The sequence below is a fragment of the Halichoeres trimaculatus genome, unplaced genomic scaffold (assembly GCF_033239565.1).
Source record: "Halichoeres trimaculatus isolate MK-OKI-2021-1 unplaced genomic scaffold, fHalTri1.1 fHalTri1_scaffold_11, whole genome shotgun sequence".
NCBI classification, from domain to species: domain Eukaryota; kingdom Metazoa; phylum Chordata; class Actinopteri; order Labriformes; family Labridae; genus Halichoeres; species Halichoeres trimaculatus.
The window spans coordinates 16,930,375-16,949,424 of record NW_027437189.1 but is presented as its reverse complement, the minus strand read 5'-3'; the positions used below and the strand labels follow the sequence as shown (position 1 = coordinate 16,949,424).

Sequence of the window (19,050 nt, the reverse complement as noted above, 5' to 3'; positions counted from 1 at the left end):
GCTTACCGCCCCATAACTGAGCTGCAGCCTGAGGGGAGCAGGACGCTCTCAGGCCCGAAAATTCAACAATTAAAGGAAAATCTGGAAAAACACAGAAAGCTTCAATCGAGGTGAGGAAGGGAGCGAGGCGGCGGCCTGGGTCTGCCGCGGCGGGATTGAGGTCCGGTCCGGGATGGAAGCGGACCGGGGCTCCATGTGAAGCGGACTAATGCGGTGCTGGAAACTTTCTGGTGGGTAAACTGCTCGTTTTTTTCGCTCCAGCTCGTAATGTGGCTGCTCGTCCTCATGTGTGTGTGTGTGTCTGGGTCCGCGCGGTGACACTTGTTATCAAAATGTCCTGAAAACTTTGCGTAATGTGCGTGTTTGTGCGCAGCGTGGACGGATCCGGGTATTTAATCTTTATTCACGCATCGCCTCTTCTGTCTCGCGACGCTCCGCTCGGTAAATATGCAGCTAATGCGGCTGTAGGAGTTGGTCAACCCGCTGCACTTTGTCCACAAGGCCCCGTCGGTCAACTTTCAGGTTGTCTGCAACTTTTCAGCGGCCCGGTGAGTTCTGGGAGAGTTTAGTGGAAGCAGAGAGCAGAGAGGAGGACTTGGGGACCATCCCGGGCTCAGGGGAGTTTGCACGAGGATTCAAAGTGTGTGTGATGCGCGTGCATCTCTCCGTGTGTGCGTGTGTTTGTGTTTCTGAAGTTTCTCTGGAGTGTGAGTGGTTGATTTTTTATTTGTTGTTTGTGTTTGTGGCTCCCGCAGTCTCATGTCATGTCATGCAGTGTGTGTGTGTGTGTGTGTGTGTGTGTGTGTGTGTGTGTGTGTGTGTGTGTGTGTGTGTGTGTGTGTGTGTGGTTTTCCTTGGAAGCGGGTAAATAACACGGAGGAGCAGAGGGGTTGCCTGTCTATGTCAGTGTGTTGTTGTTGCACTTTGGTTGATGCTCTTGTTGCTTGTTTCTGGTTTTTGGTCTCTGATTACTGGTGTTTTGTATCTGGTCTTTGGTTGTCTATTTCTGGTTGTTGGTCTCTAATTGCTGGTCTTTCGTTGCTGGTCTCTTGTTGTTGACTTCTAGTTGTTGATCTGCAGTCGCTGGTCTCTGGTTCTTGGTCACTGGTTACTGGTCTGTAGTTGCTGGTTTCTGGTCTTTTTGTGTGGTGTGTGGAGTGTGTTTACTCTTTGAATGTCTTGATAACAGATGATGTGTGGGGTGTGTGTAAGTGTGTGTGTTCTTGCTGATCACCGGATGGTGTGTGTGTGTGTGTGTGTGTGTGTGTGTGTGTGTGTGTGTGTGTGTGTGTGTGTGTGGCACGGGATGCTTTCAGTGATGTTCTGGCCCAGGTCTCTTCAGGTGATGCTCACAGACTCTGAACTGTGTGTGTGTGTGTGTGTGTGTGTGTGTGTGTGTGTGTGTGTGTGTGTGTGTGTGTGTGTGCGTGCGGGTGTGTACTAGTGTGTAAAGTGAAAACATCTGTTTCTCATTGTTTTTATTTTTGACCATCCTCACTGATTTACACATTAAGCAGCGGAGTCCAGGAGGGTCGGACAGCTAGTTTTATCTCTGATTAGTCTGTAATGATATTTTAGTTTCCTGATTGTTTCTGCTGGCTTTCTTTGCCGTGTGGGTGTGAGTGCATGCGTGCGTGCGTGTCTGTTTCTGCTCTATTAGCCTGAGTAGGGATGGGTACCGAATTAGGTACTTTTATAGGTACTGACCGAATTCTGTCTAAAGTACCGGGTATCGATTCATGTAAAACCAAAAGGTGCCATGTTTAGGTACCTAAATGCATCCTTGTGACTGTGAGGGAGTGGAAGAGTTGGTGATTTTCCATGCTGGACATGAACACAGCATTGTAAGGTTATATATTAAAGAATACATTTGTTAAATTGAATTTTTTTTTATATTTCATTATTAAACAAATTGATATTTTTTACCACATAAACACCAAAAAGTACCGAAACTTGGTACTGTTGAGTACCGGTACCGATTGCCAGGTACCGGGCATAGGTACTGTATCGTTTCAAATGTGAAAGGTACCCATCCCTAAGCCTGAGTTTGATGTTAAATTGTTTTAACTAGAGAAAATTAATAATTTGAAGCAGCTGTTGTCCATTGTAAAGAGGAAGTGGGTTTCAGATTTAATAAGTAATAAATTCATTGAAAATTGACAATTTTGGTTTTTGCATTTTTTTTTAAATTTATAAAAGTTTTTTAGTTTGATTTCTGTTGACTTGAACTCTTTAAAAGTTTAGACTCTGGTACAGGAAAAGGAGGTGTTATTTATAAAAGCAGAGAGGAGTGTAACTGCTGTTAAGAGACAGAGTCTGTTGGATGTTTTTGACTCAGATGATGTAACATTTCTGTTAACAGCTGCTTTTTTTATAATTTCCATATCACTACAAGACAATCATCAGTTAGTGTCCACTCCTAATCATCTGTTTTTAACATGGAGTTAAACTTAAACCCTTTCTTTTCAATAGGAAAAAGAGCCCCAAATATGTCAGCGTTACAGATGTTTAGTATCTTAAACCTTTGTCTGTGAAGTATTTGTAAGTATTAATGAAGCTCTTTTAACTTCTATAAGTTATTTCTTATTACTATTAGTCTAAATTAAACCCTCTATCTGTGCTCTCTGTCAGGATGATCTCCTGCTTGTCTCCTAATGATTACACAGAGCCATTCACCCTCTCTGTTTAGAGTAAGGAGGCAGTTTAAGGTGTTGGATGAGTTCCTCTCTATCTGATGTTGGGTCTTCTAGCAGAGTTAAATGTCAGAGCTGCAGATAAAGCGTGCTGCAGAGCAAAGCGGGGTTTTCCCCTCCAGCAGCAGCAGCAGCAGCGGCGTCTCTGTCACAGGCCACACCATCAGGCCCTGCAGCTACACAATAAGGAAATGGAAGTGAGTCTGTCACAAGACAAAGCCTTTGTTTCTGCAGCCTCTCTGCAAGTCCAGACCCATGTGTTGATGTTTGCTGCTCGCTCACTGAAACTGAGCTGAGACACTCAGGAACGATCCATCACTGGGAGAGAGATAGTCAAGCTGCTGCTGCACCTGTTAGAGGACGCGGACAAACATGGACACACTCATGTTTTTATCAGACTGCAAGAGACGAAAGGTTAGACTAGAAACACAGATGACACTAATAACTCTTTAAAAACTGGACAGAGATGTAGAATAAGTGAGAGGGATCAGACTGTGCACTCTTTCTGTAATTCTCTGAGTTTGCTCCTCCTGCAGATATCATCTCTGTGGTTCCTGTTGTTGCTCCACTTGGCTCCTTCTCATTAACATCCATACGTTGGCTTGCATGAGCTGCATGCCCGTGTGGAAGCAGGGAGCACATTTCATGTTTGACTGTCATTGACTGAATGAGTGTGTGTGTACTTGCTTGCCAGTTTTTCTCTGTATGTGTGTGTGTGTGTGCATGCAGACCTGTTGTTTGAGTGAGCGTGCACGTGGGCTCCTGGAGTGAGCTTGTGTGTTTGTGAGAGGGAAAGAGGGAGCTGTTTTCAAGGCTCAGGGAGGTCTTCTCCTCTGAAATCTCCCACAATGCCTTGCACCTCTGCGGGCAGCGGTGGTGGTGGCGACAGCAGGCTGATTTCCATGAGAAAAGAGCATCAGTTGGGTTAATGGGGGGGACAGGCCTCTGAGCGCACAAATGGTAGTTAATAACCAGAGAAGAATCGGAAAAGCTCTGATCCCTCTCTTTGTACTTCTTCACCTTCTGGGAGCAGCCATTGGAGGAGAGGGGGGAGGGGAGAGGGGGGAGGGAGAGAGAGAGGGGGAAAGGGGTGAGGAAGAAGGGACACTGGGTTCATGCTCCAGAAGATGTTTGTCGGTAAAGAGCCGCAAGAAGATTGTTCTATTTGTTATTCTGTCAGGACAGAAAATAAGGACGACCACGAAGGCAGAGCCTGAGAACTGAAACACACACTTAGATTAGACCCAGTGTGTGTGTGTGTGTGTGTGTGTGTGTGTGTGTGTGTGTGTGTGTGTGTGTGTGTGTGTGTGTGTGTGTGTGTGTGTGTTTGTGTGTGTGCGTGTTTGTGTTTGTCCTCTCACATGTTCATGTGTTTACATGCATGGAGGACAGATTTGTTTATTTTTGATATTTGAGGTTTCACACAGAAGCTGCTGCCTGCTCAGGGTGCGTAGGAGAGAGAAGAGGAGAAGAGAGAGGGAGATCTTCGTATTTTTGTATCTCATGTGTCAAGTGAAACATTTGTAAAAAAGGTTTTCGGCTCTTTGCTGTCAGTCAGTAAAATGTTTTAATGTCCACTTATAATAAAATGTAACTCAGAAGTTTATGGAGCTGGCACCAAGTCCTTGCTGAGATATTTCCAAGTCTGAGATTCACTGATCTGGGTCTTAAATCTGTTTGGATTTTATTCTTTCAGGTGTTAGCATCCCCTTGAATCTGATCCTTAGTTTAATTTTGATATTTTCAGATTGAAATCCAGATTATGTAACACCTGGAAAACTAAATAAGGTTGAGTCCTAAGACCTCAAATCTCTATTTCTCAGTTTGATCTGAAGTGTCACTCCTCAGGCTGCTTCATTCTTGCTCTCTGTTAAGTGTTTTGAAATCATCCTACCTCTAGCATCGCCAACATTCAAAGGTAAAGTTTGTTTGGGTTAAAACACTTTCAGTTTCAGTTGTAATCCTCTGTTGAAAACTTGCTGTGGCTAACCTGAGGGGATGTTCACAGTCTTGTATCTCCGCTCTCTTTCTCCATGTTCTGCTGTCATTCTGTGTTGGAGAGCATTAAACTCTAGGATAAGTTGCTGTTTGTCTGATAGCAGCTGTAGCTCAAGGTGGCTACCATTAGCATCAGATTAAATGGTAAATGTATAGACCAATATACTGTTGGTAAACAGTTATGACTGCACTTCTAGGAAACACACCACTACACTGCAGAGTACTATGGTTGATCAAGTGACCTAAGGATGGTAACCACCAAAAAACACATTTTTACCTAAAAACCTATCAGCTTTACCTAACACCAAGTTGACAGATGGTAAACGATTCACATGTTTGTGAGAAATCAGAAATGAAATGGACAGGCGTTTTTAGTGGAGAAATCCCGGGTGTACCTCACAAAAGAGTCTAAACACACAGGTCACTCAGTACTTATGACTGCACAACGCATGGACACCTACCAGACTGTGAAATGTAAAGACATGAACTTGTGTTAATGAACCAGAAACCTTCCCAAATCATAAAGAGCACACAAACAGCTATTGAGACATAGAATATGATAAAGGAGACAGAAAACTACGTCCAGGTGGGTAACTGCACCAAATATATCAGAATATTAATGGTTTGTTTTTTTAAAGATTACTAATGGGACTGTTTAATAGTTTGACCATAAACCCTAGTTTCACTTTCAGCATAAGATCCATTTCTGATAATAGGTTTACTTGTATTCACCCTTCATAGTTCATGTTAGGTTTTAACCTCGGCCCTGAACCACAAACGCACAAACTAAAAATTTGATTTAGGATATTGGTGGCTTAAGATGACACATTTAATAACAGCCACAGACATTGCTGGTGTTTCATTGTAACGTGTGACCTTGTTAACTGGTGATTTCTCTGCCGACAATCACTGACAGATTTGGCCGAGAGTCACTAGTTAGCACCGTCACTCTTTGCTCCAAAACACTGGTAGCTCTGTAACGACCATATCTCAACAGAAGTTGACTCTATGGTATAGTTGGTAGCTTACAGCTTTTATTCAGAGTTTAAAGAACGCTAACTTATCTGAATGAATGGAGCTAAACGCTGCTTGCATATTTGAGATAACGTTGACTGTAAATTAGCCTGTATGTCACAGTGTCTGCATGTGTTGATGATGAAGACTGACTCTCCTCCTGTGACACTGTGCACAATGTTCACCGTTTATCATCCTCAGACCTCCTGGATCTTTATCAGTCAAACCCATCTGTCAGCTGCTACTAGTGTTAGGTTAGCATGATTGCATGCTAGTATGAAAGCAGAGTTTAAAAGCTTCAAGCAGCCATGTGTGGTCTGATATCAGCTGGGACTCACAGGAGATAAGTTTTTTATATATGTATTACCTAAGTTTAGCAAGTTTCATAGAGTTAGTCGGTTAAGAAGGTGAAGTAGGATTAGTAGGTTTGGTAGTATTAGCTAGGGTTCGTAGGGCTAGGAGGTTTGGTAGGTTTAATAGGTTTGGTAGGTTTATGGTAAGTAGGATTCCTGTCTGTCATCAGTGTGTGTTCTCTGTCATGTCTGTGGTATGAAGGTGTGTTTCTGACCGTGGATATGATGATGGTTTGACTCACTTATTCTGACTCAGGATTCATTTGCAACCTGAGCTTTTTTAACTGCTTCTTGGGGTTTCCATCAGATCTGACTTTTGAAATCTTCAATAGTGGCTTTTTTTTCACAGAAACACTATGACGAGTTGTGAGGATCTTTGATGATTTTATAACTCTTCAGTGTCTGACCTTTAAGGACAAAAGACAGCAGTGAGATTTATCAGGAATCAGAGAGCATTCAGAGGAAATAACTGACAGCAGCATTTGATCTTCATTCGAAAGTTGTGGATGATTTCTAAACTGACACATGGACTACGTTTATGAACATTTTTAAGTCCACACTAAGATGATGTTTACCAGGAATAAAGTCCTTTAGAAGCACAAATAAGCTCAAATCACCCTTTATTCACACTGACTTCAGATTTCTGTCAGCCATCACAGAAAAAGAATGATACTTTCTGTGTTAAACACTGATCAAAAACAGGCATATGAACAAGCAGCACCTACATTCACACACACATGCACGCATAAATATTTACAGGCTAATTAAAACAACTGTTCACATTTTCATTTTTATTATGTAAAGCTAATACAGGCACACATGCCTTCATTTATGTATGTATGTGTGTGTGTGTACGTGTGTAAATGTGTGTGTATGTGTGTGTGTGTGTGTGTGTGTGAGTGTGTGTGTGTGCAGACACTATGCTGACTTAGTAAGAGGATGCTACATGTTTGAACCACATACTGCAACTTCTCCTACTCGTGTTTCTAGGAAGAGAAGCAGCTTAACCTCCATCCATCAACACACACACACACACACACACACACACACACACACACACACACACACACACACACACACACACACACACACACACACACACACACACACACACACACCACCCACACACACACACACACACACACACCACCCACACCACCCTCTCTCTTTTAGTACACTGCACTATCTACACTATCACTCACTCTGACAGAACAGGTTTTAGGTTTGGAAATTTGACAGAGTGTGGAGAGGAGAGACAGGAAGTGATGTCACAGATTTCTGAGAGGTCAGAGTTTGATCATTAGTGTTTGAGCACACCCTCACACATGATCTACCTGATAGGTAGGTTATGGAGTAACTAAAATCACCATATGGGATGTCACTCACTGATTGGACGCTGAAGTGTACCAGACTTCATTGAAACTTCTCATCACCACAGTTTACCTGAGATTTTACAACTGTTTATGTCAAATTTGTCTGACCTAAACAGCAAAATAGTTCACATGCTCCAAGAAAAGAATATAAATATTTATGATCAGTTATTTCTCTTGTTATTTTCAAATTGATTCCCCTTTTGCTTTAGGAAGAAATTTATTTTCTTTCTGTTTCCTCCCTCCTCTCTTCATTTCCCTGCATCTCCCATGCATCTCTTGTTGTGAACACTGCAAGTGGAGGAAGGGAGGATGAAGCTTCTGGGTTTTGGGATTCACCCTGTGTGATTATTTTAAGCACCTAATCAGTGTCTCTCTTCTTGTCTCTCTTCAGCTCTTTCTTTTATCAGTGATATCAGATGCTTAAAACTGGAGTGCGAGATCAACTCTTTCCTCAGGGTTCACTTAGATCTCTAACAGCTGAGGTGATCTGTTCAGTTACGGATTCAGAGAAATTGTTGTTCAGCTTTATCAGACAGTGAACTCATCACACACAGCAGGTTAACCTCTATAACAGGCGAGTGGATGGTGTGTTTGAATCATCTGATATCAGGTGTTTCCAAGGTGCAGTTCAGAAAGCTGAAGGGTGAAGGCTTTAAGAGACAACCTGTCATGTATCAGAGTGTTCTCTTCTGCGCTCACACAAATCTCTGTGTTCATGCTGAACTTTTCGATTTGTTGTATAGATAAGATTTAAAGATGGGAAGGAAAAGGAGAGTTTCTCTGAGCTGACTGATCTGTTTTCACTCTGCACAGTGAAAGATGCTCCCACCTGTCGTCAGGTGGATCTGTGCAGACGGTGAGGTCTGATGATTCTGAGTTTTCTCTTCTTAGAATATTTAAAATAAAGTAACTTCTGTTTTTCCTGCTGAAATATTTTACTCAGTGTTTCATATTTTAAAGGCTTTTTGTGGGTGTGTTTTTTTTAATAAGGACTCTGTTTGGATCTCAATTCAGTGAAATTTTCTGAATAAATCTGACAGAGTAATGAAGTCATTCTCTGACCCATGGAGGACTGATTTTCTGAGGGTTTGGATTAGACTTGAGGTTTGTCTCAGCTCAGTGTTCGTTCTTTATTTTACTGGCTTTAACCAGTGACTTAAACCTTTGAGCTGAAGTGAGTTTTTATATTTCTTCTTCTTGCTTTTTAAATTTTTGAAACTCATCAGTGAGTAAATCTGATCTGATCTGTGTCCGAGTCAGTTTTTAGTCTCTGATATTGTTCAGCTGGTTGTCTGTGCGGCCTTTTTTTCATCTTCATGCTCAGACAGACCCAGATGTGAGCCTTTTGGCTTCCTGCTGCCTCAGATTAGAACTAAATGTTTTAATCGTTAAGAAAAGTTCGACAGATTATTTTAATGTTTACCTGGTCGACTGTTTGTCTGATGAAAGGCCTCAGAAGACTAATAACAGGTAGCAGAGTTTAGATATGTCAATTTTCTAAGTTTTACTTGATTAAACACAGATAAATAAATATGTTTCTATAAAAACAAGCAGTTCATCTGTTTATTTGATTTAATTCTTTTAAACAGATGATACAGTTTTTATATTCTGCTGCGGGTCCTTCACATTAAACAGATTATGTGTGTGATCACTTTTACAATTCATTGAACAGTAACAGTCTGTGTTTATGAATAAACTTTGAAAGGAAAACTGACTGTGGTTAAAGAAATGATTTAAAATCAATTCATTCTTTCAAATGTGAAACAGAGTCATGGCTTTTGTTATTGAAACACCTAAAACTGAGATGATTTTCTGTAATTTATTAATTCACATTTTAAGACAGCAGCTAAATAATGTAATACTTATTATTATTATTATTATTATTATTATTATTATTATTATTATTATTATTATTATTATTATTATTACTGCTAATCATGTTTATTAAATCTCATTAGCTAATGGTGGGCCACTCTAATGTTTTTCTTCATTATTAAATCTTATAAAAGTGTACAAGTTTAACACTTAATTATGGAAAATAACCAAACTTCTGCTTCTTTTTCTAAAAGCATCTCAACCTCATGGATTTAAAATACATAAAACAAACCAATCAATCTGTAATCTGAGTCTTTTTCTGCTCCTAATCTGAATCCAAACTTCAGGTTTTCTGTTCAGCTAAAGCTCTCATCCTTTCGTGTCTGACTCAGGTACAGAAACAGATCAGATCCTGTAAAAGAAATGAATACAAAATAATTGATTATGATAAAAGTAAATGCAACTTTTTTGGAACATGATGTTCTCACACAGCAGAAAATGAAATGTCAGAAAATGATTTTGTCTTGAGTTTTTAATCAAAAATTTGAGTTATTTTTTCTCACCTCACTGGCAGATTATTTTTAAGCTATTTAGTTCTCAATTTTGAGACTTTCAAGACATTTTTCTGGACTTGTCAGATGAATGTGGCACAGATCAAGTATATAAGACAATTTTAATAGAAAAACAAAACAAAAAACTTTAAGAGATTAAAGAAAAACTTAAAAGATTAAATTAGAATTGAATGACCTGTTCAGGTCTGATTTCAGGGACTTTGTACAGGATGCTTCTGAATTTGACAACCTGCACACTCAGAATGTTGAATGCCACTCACATGACTCAGGACTGTGTGTGTGTGTGTGTGTGTGTGTGTGTGTGTGTGTGTGTGTGTGTGTGTGTGTGTGTGTGTGTGTGTGTGTGTGTGTGTGTGTGTGTGTGTGTGTGTGTGTGTGTGTGTGTGTGTGTGTGTGTGTGTGTGTTATGTCTGTAGTGTAGAGACCCGGTCTGTGCAATGCAGTGCAGTGAGTCAGGGGACCTGATGAAACTTGATCCACACAGAGCCGGTTTCTGACTCAGGTCTGATCTGGTCCTGGGTCTGACTCAGAGTGGGTCCAGAAGGAGAAAACAGGAGAAAGTGGTTTCAATCAAAGCTTGGAGCTGATGATACATCCTCCTCTCCTTCCTCTGAAGGACTTTTAATAAGTGTTTCTCGCCATGTTGCACATCCAGCTCTCACCACAAAGCCCTGCTCTGAGCTCTGAGCTCTGAGCTCTACGCTCTACTCATCAGGTCTGAGCTGAGACCAGTGAGTGAGCTGCAGCATCAGGAGATAGACCAGTCTCTGTGAGTCCGTCACTCACACTCTTTACATTTGTGTGTGTATCTAACATTTGATGTACCAGCCTGTTGCTGAATATAGCATTATCTGTGTAATAGACAGTTTCAATCAGTTTTTGTTGTAGAATAAGAGAAACATAAAAAAAAAAAGAATTTGCGTGAGGTGAAGCCCCAAATCACACTCAGAGTCCGGGTCTGTCCCTGAGGAGGGGCAGAGAAGGAGTAGAGACTAACTGTTTACTCTGGTTTTAAAATCTTTCAAACAGATGAACCAGATCTTTAAAATGTTTGTGATGATTTTAAAAGTGTTACACATGTTTATCCTTCAATCAGTTAAATAAATGAATCTGTAAATAGCAGGTGTATTCAAAAGTAATCTGTAGCTCTGTAAACACACCTACACATGTCTGACTGAAAGTTTACAAACACTTATTTACTGTTATTGTTATTTATTTACCAACAGTGAAGTCATAAAGCTGGATCCCTCTTCCTTTCTGAAACCAGGTCGCTTTAACTCTTCCTTTCTCCTCTTCCTCAATCACCTGTTTACTCCCTCACTCTTCTCTTCCTTCCTCCCGTTTTTTTCCCGGAGTGTGTCCTCTTCTGGTTCTTTCTCTTTTCTCAGCTTTTAACTTTTTTCCTCATCCCCTCTTCAACCCCTCAGAGGAGTTCCTCCAGCTTCACAAACTCACATGTAGTCCTGAATGAGGAGCCCTCCACCTCTCCTGTCCTGTACTCCTCTCTCCTTTCCTTTCCTTCCCTCCTTTCTCCTCTCCTTTTCTTCCTTCCTATATCCTCTCCTCTCCTTCCCTTGTCTGTCCTTCTTCCCCCTGTGCCTCTTTCTCTCACCTCCGTTTTTCTTTCTCCTCTCCCGCTTTTTCCACTCTCCTATCTCTCTGTAATATTCTCCTCAGTTTTTCCCCATCTCTTGTCATTTTCCTTCCTCCCTCATTTTTGCTTCTCTCCTCTCTCCTTACATCCCTATTATCTTTCCTCCTGTTTCTCTTTGTCATTCTGTCCTCTTCTTGTTTTGCTCTCTATTTCCTTTTCCCTCTTCATCCTGTCCTCCTCTCGTCCTCCTATGTTCTCCCTCCTCTTCTTTCTCTTTATCATTTCTCCTCTCTTGTCCTCACATCCCAGCTTTCTGTCTCCTCCTCCTTCTCTTATTTTCTCCTGTCTCCTTTCTTCCTTTTCCCTCCTCTTTTATCCTCTCCCCTCTTGTCCTCCCCCTCCTCTTCTTTTCTCCCTCCCTCCATCTTTGATCTCTCCCCTCCTCCCTCCCTCTCTGAACAACAACAACAAGAGTAGAAAAATGAAGTTTGGAGGGTGAGTCCCCTCAGGGCCACTGTTTTCGGTGTGATTGAAGGCCTGTGTCTGTGTGTGTGTGTGTGTGTGTGTGTGTGTGTGTGTGTGTGTGTGTGTGTGTGTGTGTGTGTGTGTGTGTGTGTGTGTGTGTGTGTGTGTGCGTGTGTGTGTGCGTGTGTGTGTGTGTGTGTGTGTGTGTGTGTGTGTGTGTCCTAATTGAATGATAAAGTGGCCTGAGATGGAGAGCAGTGAATAGCCAACAATGGCGGTCTGTGTGTGTTGGAGGGTTTTTGGTTCAGGTCCAGCCTCTGCCTCTCTGCTCCGAGAGGAGGCTATTATAACGCTCTCTGCTGGACCTGGTCATGTGACCCCCCCAAGCCTCCCCCTCTTCACCCCTCAGTGTGAACTAGCCAATCAGCTCTCATTGTGTCTCTTCTTCTCTCTGCTTTAGTCCGATGAGTTCATTTCGCCGAGAGTCCCTCTCTGCTACCTGTGTGAGTGTGTGTGTGTGTGTGTGTGTGTGTGTGTGTAGACACTGATCTGTTTAATCCTGTGATGAGGTCAGAGGATGATGTTAGTGATAAAAGTTTTAAATGAGGTGAATAAAAAGTCAAACTGTGGTTTGAATAATTTATTTTAAATTTAATTTATTCATAAAGGGCACATGTACAATATTTAAATGTCAACATTTGACGCATTGTACCAAAATTAGCTTACAGCTAATTTACATCTGCAGTCCCAAGGTTTGTTTATACAGAGACTCCAGTGCTTTAAGGACAGTCTCCCCAACCTGACCCCGGCATGTAATACAGTATGACATATAGGAAAGGATCGTAGCATGCATAAATGTCTTGGCTGCATTCTCTGAAAGGAAGTTTGCCAAATTGTATTTGATATTTTTTATCAGTTTCTTAACATGTTTCTTCGTGTTAAGGTTTGAGTTTAAAACTACACTAAGACATTTGAACTCCTTAGCTACTTCAATCTTCTCAGCCTTGTTTTTGAACAAATTTTCTTTGGTAAAGACAACTTTTTACCAGATACAACGCAATAAGGTAAGGTATTTATCAAAGAAAATTTGTTGAAAAACAAACTCAAGCCTTGTGTGTTTTTTTGGCCATAGTTCAGGCCCTGAGTCCAAATTCTCGCCCTCCTTTCTTCAGTCAAAATCACTGCCACTGATCTGTCAGTATCTTTGTGTATGTCTGTTTGTTGTCCTAAAAAAAACCACGATGGCGGCGAAAAAAAATCATGTCAGCAAAATGTTATGTCTCGTGTGACAGCAGTCTGTACAACAGTAGTGTTGTTTGGTGGAATAAAAAATCTTCAGTGCTTCATTTGACAACCTTACAGGCTTCAGAAAACATACAGAACATGAATTTAGGTGATGGAACGACAAGCTTGCAATGTTAATGTTAACAAATTTATTGGCATCCAAAATTTTATTAGTTAATTGCTCACTCTTTTTGAATAAAAATCCAAAAATCCTTATTTTGTCTGTAAACATTCTTCATTTCTTAGAGACATTTTCCCCCTGCTAGGTAGGATGTGTACACTTATAACACAGAACAGAGTCAGAATCTTATTTTGAAAAGATTGCCCTTATACCATGTTGGAAAACCAAGATATGATGAAGTATCCCAATATGAAGGAAAAATACTGTGATATAAATTTTAGGTCATGTCACCCACCCCTAGTATTTATCAGTACAGTTACGTAGCCTTGTTGTTTGAAACATGACTACAAGCAAACATAAGTTTGTACTGAATGTCAGTAGCCAACTATAGCAGACCAGTGCTACGACATATCCGTTGGCTAACGTGACAACAAGCAAACTGTCAGTTCATACAGTAGTTTTGTAGCCGTCCGTACATATCGCTACTGACAGTCTGATATGAGATATGTTGGCAATGTGTAAGGTTAATACTTACATGAGCACTGGCAGGACATAACCAGGATTCACATGAATCCTGGTTATGTCCTGCCAGTCATCTATCAAGTAAAGCTAACTTAACCTGACCCTTTATTTTACTGATAGACTCTGAAGGTTGAACAGACCACTGCAGAATAACTGCTGCATGTGGGTTGGAATGAACATTATCACAAACAGCTCAGACCTGTTGGCCTTTAGCTTGGGCTGTGTCACTCTTGTTTATCTTTCTTCTGCTCTTCTGTCCTTTTTCTGTCTGACAGTTAAGCTCCAGTGTCCACCATCACTACAAAATTAATCAAAGAAATCGTTTTTCGCAGAGAAAAACACAGATCTCTCTTCTAACTTCTAAACTTCATCAGCAGACATGGTGTTGTCATAGAGACTTAAAATTGCAGTAAATCAACCCAGTCCTGCTCAACCTGATCGGAAGGCCATGAAGTAGCATTTCGAAGTAACCTATATTGGTGCTGATAATATAATTTAAAGTGTGGATTATGATCAGGTATAAATCTAGAAGGGAGACTTTTCCAAAATCACTTTGAAACTCCTCACAGCCCCCTTAATATCACAAATTCTACAAAGCCCACCGCCCTTCCAGTATGGCTGTGTCAGCTGATTTCCTTCAAAAATCAATTTCAGACACAGACTGGTGATGTTGGGGAGACAACGTCCATTCATTACACAGTCTATGGTTTAGTGTTACCATTAGCAGGTGGCTCCCTTTGTGTAAACCAAATAACTTGTTATATATGGATGTCAATGTTTCTTTTTTTAGATTTACACCTGGTGTAGTTAGAATAGAAATACTTTTCAGCCCCAAAAATAAAACTTATATAAGACATGAAAAAAAATTAACAACTGTCTAATTAAAGTCTGTTTTTTTTAGGGTTCATCAATCAGTCTTTGATCAGTCTCTGGTCAGTCAGTCTTTTGACAGTCTTAGATAATTTTCTGATGTTCAGTTCTGGTATCATTCATAACTCTTTATAGAGTCTTCTGTCATATTTTATCTGCAGTGTGACCTGCTCAGGACTTTTTTTGCAATCATGACTCAGTACAATATCAATAACTCCTTTATTATGAAGCTAATCTGACTTTTTGGCTGAACCTGAAGGCATAGAGCCGATGGATTCTGGGAAAATCCTCAAACTTTACATTATGTAACAATTCCCAGAAATACAAGTCTGTAAAAACCAGAACGGCTAATCTCAGCTTGGTTGTTTTTTGATAACAACCTGGAAAATAATGAAGAAAAATCAACTTTAATGTCAGATAAATACATCCAAGTTTATCACCTTAAGGTTTAATAATTATCTGATCATATACAGGCTTTAAGAAATGACAGAAATGAAGCTAACTCCTGATGCTGCAGCGCACATCTTCACAGGGGCCGCTAAGACAACCACCACTCATTACCGTTTATCCCTCCGTCTGCTGTTTCACTCCTTTAACTTCTCCTTCTGCAGGAAGAGACGTCCATGTCCTTTCAAAATAAAAGCAATTTGTTATCAACAGGAAAAAAGCCTTTGTGCTTAGTAAAAAGTAAAACTTAAAACAAATTGGGTTTGTTAAAAAAGGTGTGAAAAGTGTGTCATTAACTTAGGTGTGAGTGTTAAACTGAGGGCTTCAGTCTCGTCTCGAGTCTTGGTTCAGTCTAAGGACGCAGTGGAGGTGAGAGCAGGCTTTTTTGTGTGTTTGGTGTGTGTGTCAGAGTGAATCTGTGATCTTTAGAATCAGAAATTGTGTTTAAAGTTTGTTCTTTGACAGAAAATTCAGTCTTAATTTCTCTGAGGCTCTGCTGAACTCAAACATTGAGAAACCATCTGTGCTCTCCACCTCTTGGTTTCTGTCAACTGGCCTCCTTCTTTCTTTCCTCTTGGTCTTCTTCTCCCTCTCTCCTCCTTACCTCTCCTTCCTGTTTAGTTCAGGCCCCGTCCCCTCGCCGGTCACCCTCCTGAAGGTGCTTCAGCCTCGATCCTTCGAACTCGATCAGGTTTCAGAAAAAATTCCAAGAATGTGAGCGGCCCACTGCCCATTTTCAAGACCCTGTTTCTGAAGAATGTTATTTTTACCTATAACCCCCAACCCACACACACACACACACAAACACACACAGAGACACACACACACACACACACACACACACACACACACACACACTGCGACTGCTTCCCTCATTAGTCTAAACATCCTTTAAAAAACACTCAGAGGACAAATTAAAACAAAAACAGAAAGAAGGAGAGTAAGCAGCCGAGTGTATTCAAGTAAGTTTTTGTGTATTGTGTGTGTGTGTGTGTGTGTGTGTGTGTGTGTGTGTGTGTGTGTGTGTGTGTGTGTGTCTGTGTGTGTGTGTGTGTGTGTGTGTGTGTGTGTGTGTGTGTGTGTGTGTGTGTGTGTGTGTGTGTGTGTTGAAACCTGTAGATTTCTGGAAACAAAGCGCTGTAACAATGGCCGTTGTTTTAGGCTGAGCTGACGTTGCCGGACTTAGAGATTGTTTGTTGCTGAGCTGACACAGAGAGAGAGAGAGGGTCAGTCAGTGGTGGAACAAGCGAATCCCAGCTCAGACAGAAATGATCAGACTGTTTAAAAGTGTAAGATGTTGTGACTCTGCTTAGGAGTGTAGTAAACAGAGATTATCAGAGATTATCATAGAGTAATAATTGTGTAATAATTGTGTAAATGGAGATTAAAAATATTTAATTTCTTTTATTGTGAAACAGTCTGGTTTGGATTAATTAGTTAGATGTTCCTTTATTTTCAGATTTCAATGTTTTTCTCACAGTGAGCTTTATCAGCAGTTGTGTTTATGCCTGCAGATTTTCTAATCCAGATTACTCAGATTAAAGTACCTTTATATTTTAGTACATTGAGTTTGCCTGTCCAAAATAGTTCCTGAGACAATTTGTTGGATCTGTGATGAGGCGTCCTTTATGATCAGTTAGATGTTTTATCCTGATAAATACTGCTCTGTGGGACCAAAAAGAGGACACAGCTTCACATTGTCCAGACCTCCGGTGACTCTCAGGTTTTATGACTCAGACTTTGACTTTGTCATGTCTCTGTATGAATGTGTCACAGTGTCAGGACAGAGACTCTCAGAGGAGATGTGCAGCTGATCTCAGCTCGGTTTGGAAGATCAACACTTTTTACTCTGAAGACAAAAGAGAGAGGGAGTTTGAGATCTGCTCTTTAAACCTTTAAACACATGGGGGCAGGGCGTTTGGCATGGAGCCCGTTGGCACAGCGCCCACATCTCTGGCTGCTGTGGAGCTCCGAGTGACGGCCAGGACTCCCTGCCAGAAGGGCTTTCCCCAGAACACACACACACATACACACACACACACACACACACACACACACACACACACACACACACACACACACACACACAGACACACACACACACACACACACACACACACACACACACACACACACACACACACACACTGCCCATGTGTTTAGTGTCAACATTTTGATAAAGCTTAGCCAGCAGTGTGTGTGTGTGTGAGTGTGTGAGCTGTTGATTGTGACTGGACACTTTTGAACCTCTTCCTGAGAATCAGCTGATATCGGTCAGACGTCAGTGACATGTTTCTGTCCCTGGGCTGATGGACTGACCAGATGGTCTCTGAGCGTCAGGATTAAAATCTTTGATGCACCTTTAATTGAAATCTATGAAGCCTTTAACGTTCTTTTAACAAAAACTCTTTTGATAAAAATTTGTCTTGAAGTGTTTGTGCCATAGTCTCTGTCAGTCAGAATTCTACAGTTGATCACAGACCTGGTCCTCCTACAGGCTGATTTTGCGTGTTTTAACACTTGTTGAGTCTTTATAACTCTCACTGATATGTGATGACTTCACTGGCTGACTGCACTCTGATTGGCTGTTAAGTGTTACTCTACCCACAGCTCCGTTCACATGCTCACAGACCCTGAAACTCACTGAGGGCTAAGCTCAGGGCATGAGAAAGGCCTGTTTCTCTGCTTTAAGACCTGCGAGGGGTCAGGCTGAGCACCTGGGAAGAGGCAGGAGATAAAGGTCAGGTGGAGGTCAGGTAGAGGTAGCGAGGTGATGAAGTTTGAATCCTTATAGGTAAATAAGAACTACTCAAAGCGTTGTTGCAAAACCTCATGCTGTTTCTCTGCTGCTCCATCACCACATCACACCGAGGCCTCACACTCATCCTGACATCTCCTCCCCTCACCTGACTGCCAAGACTTCACGCTGTGAGAGTCCACTGAGCCAGATGCTTTTTCTTGAACCAGGCTGTAAAAATGCTTATTTCTGCTGTAAACTCTTTGAATGGGTGTTTGTGTGGTCTCTGCTGTTTCTGCAAGCAGCCTCCGGTGGACACTACAGGAACTGCATGTCATAACACTTCAGCCTCAAACTTCATGAAAGGAAACTGTGGTCTAATGAAACCTTCAGGAGCTCTAAAGTTATAACTGACACACACAATGTGTGTGTGTGTGTGTGAAAGCTGTGTGGCAGCATGGACTCGGTGTCCCTCAGCCCACACACACACACACACACACACACACACACACACACCTCACACACACACACACACACACACCCTTGGTGTAGTTTGTGTATCTATCTGTGTGTGCTTATCAGCTGGTGTGTGTTTTGTTGACTGATCCTTCAGATAGAACCAGAGTTCAGTCAACACAGCAAGTCTGGACTGTACTCTGTTTTATTATTAGCCAGAGGACAGGATCAGATCCAGGACCAGACTTAGATAATCTCTTCGGTAGGATTTTGACAAAGAAGAACCAGACCAGCACAGTGATTCAGAGTTAATACGCTGTGAACACTTTGAAAGATGGTGCAGATCTGTGAGTTACATCAGACTGGTTTACTGATTCAGGACCAGCAGACAGTCCATGGATGACAGTTAGACCCCCCCCCCCCTCTTTATACCACAGACCGGTCTATCTTTAGCCTTGCCCTGGGGTAGAGGTATGGTTTTATGGCCACATCCTGACCCAGCTCGACCTGGACTAACTGCCGGTACCATACCTCCCTCACCTTCCTCCTCCTCTTCCTTCACCATAGAGCCTCACCCGTGGTCAGAAAGACAGGGGGAGAGGAACTGAAACCTGTGGGAGGAGAGGAAGGAGAGTGAGGAAGGAGGGAGGTAAAGAAACAGAAGTTTGTCTGTTTCTCTGTGGGCTCATCTTTGACTTGCAGCAGGAACCTGTACCTCCTCCGGGACTCTCTGAGG

At 41.6% G+C, this 19,050-nt stretch overlaps 1 protein-coding gene across 1 annotated transcript in view; it reads left to right on the top strand.

Moving 5' to 3' along the window:
• The window catches only part of plagl2 (pleiomorphic adenoma gene-like 2), a 31,854-nt gene continuing 12,804 nt past the window's right edge, over positions 1–19,050 (top strand). Inside the window, exon 1 of the mRNA XM_074682016.1 lies at positions 1–230. The gene's annotated coding sequence lies outside the window, so the exon portion shown is untranslated. The remainder of the gene's footprint in view (positions 231–19,050) is intronic.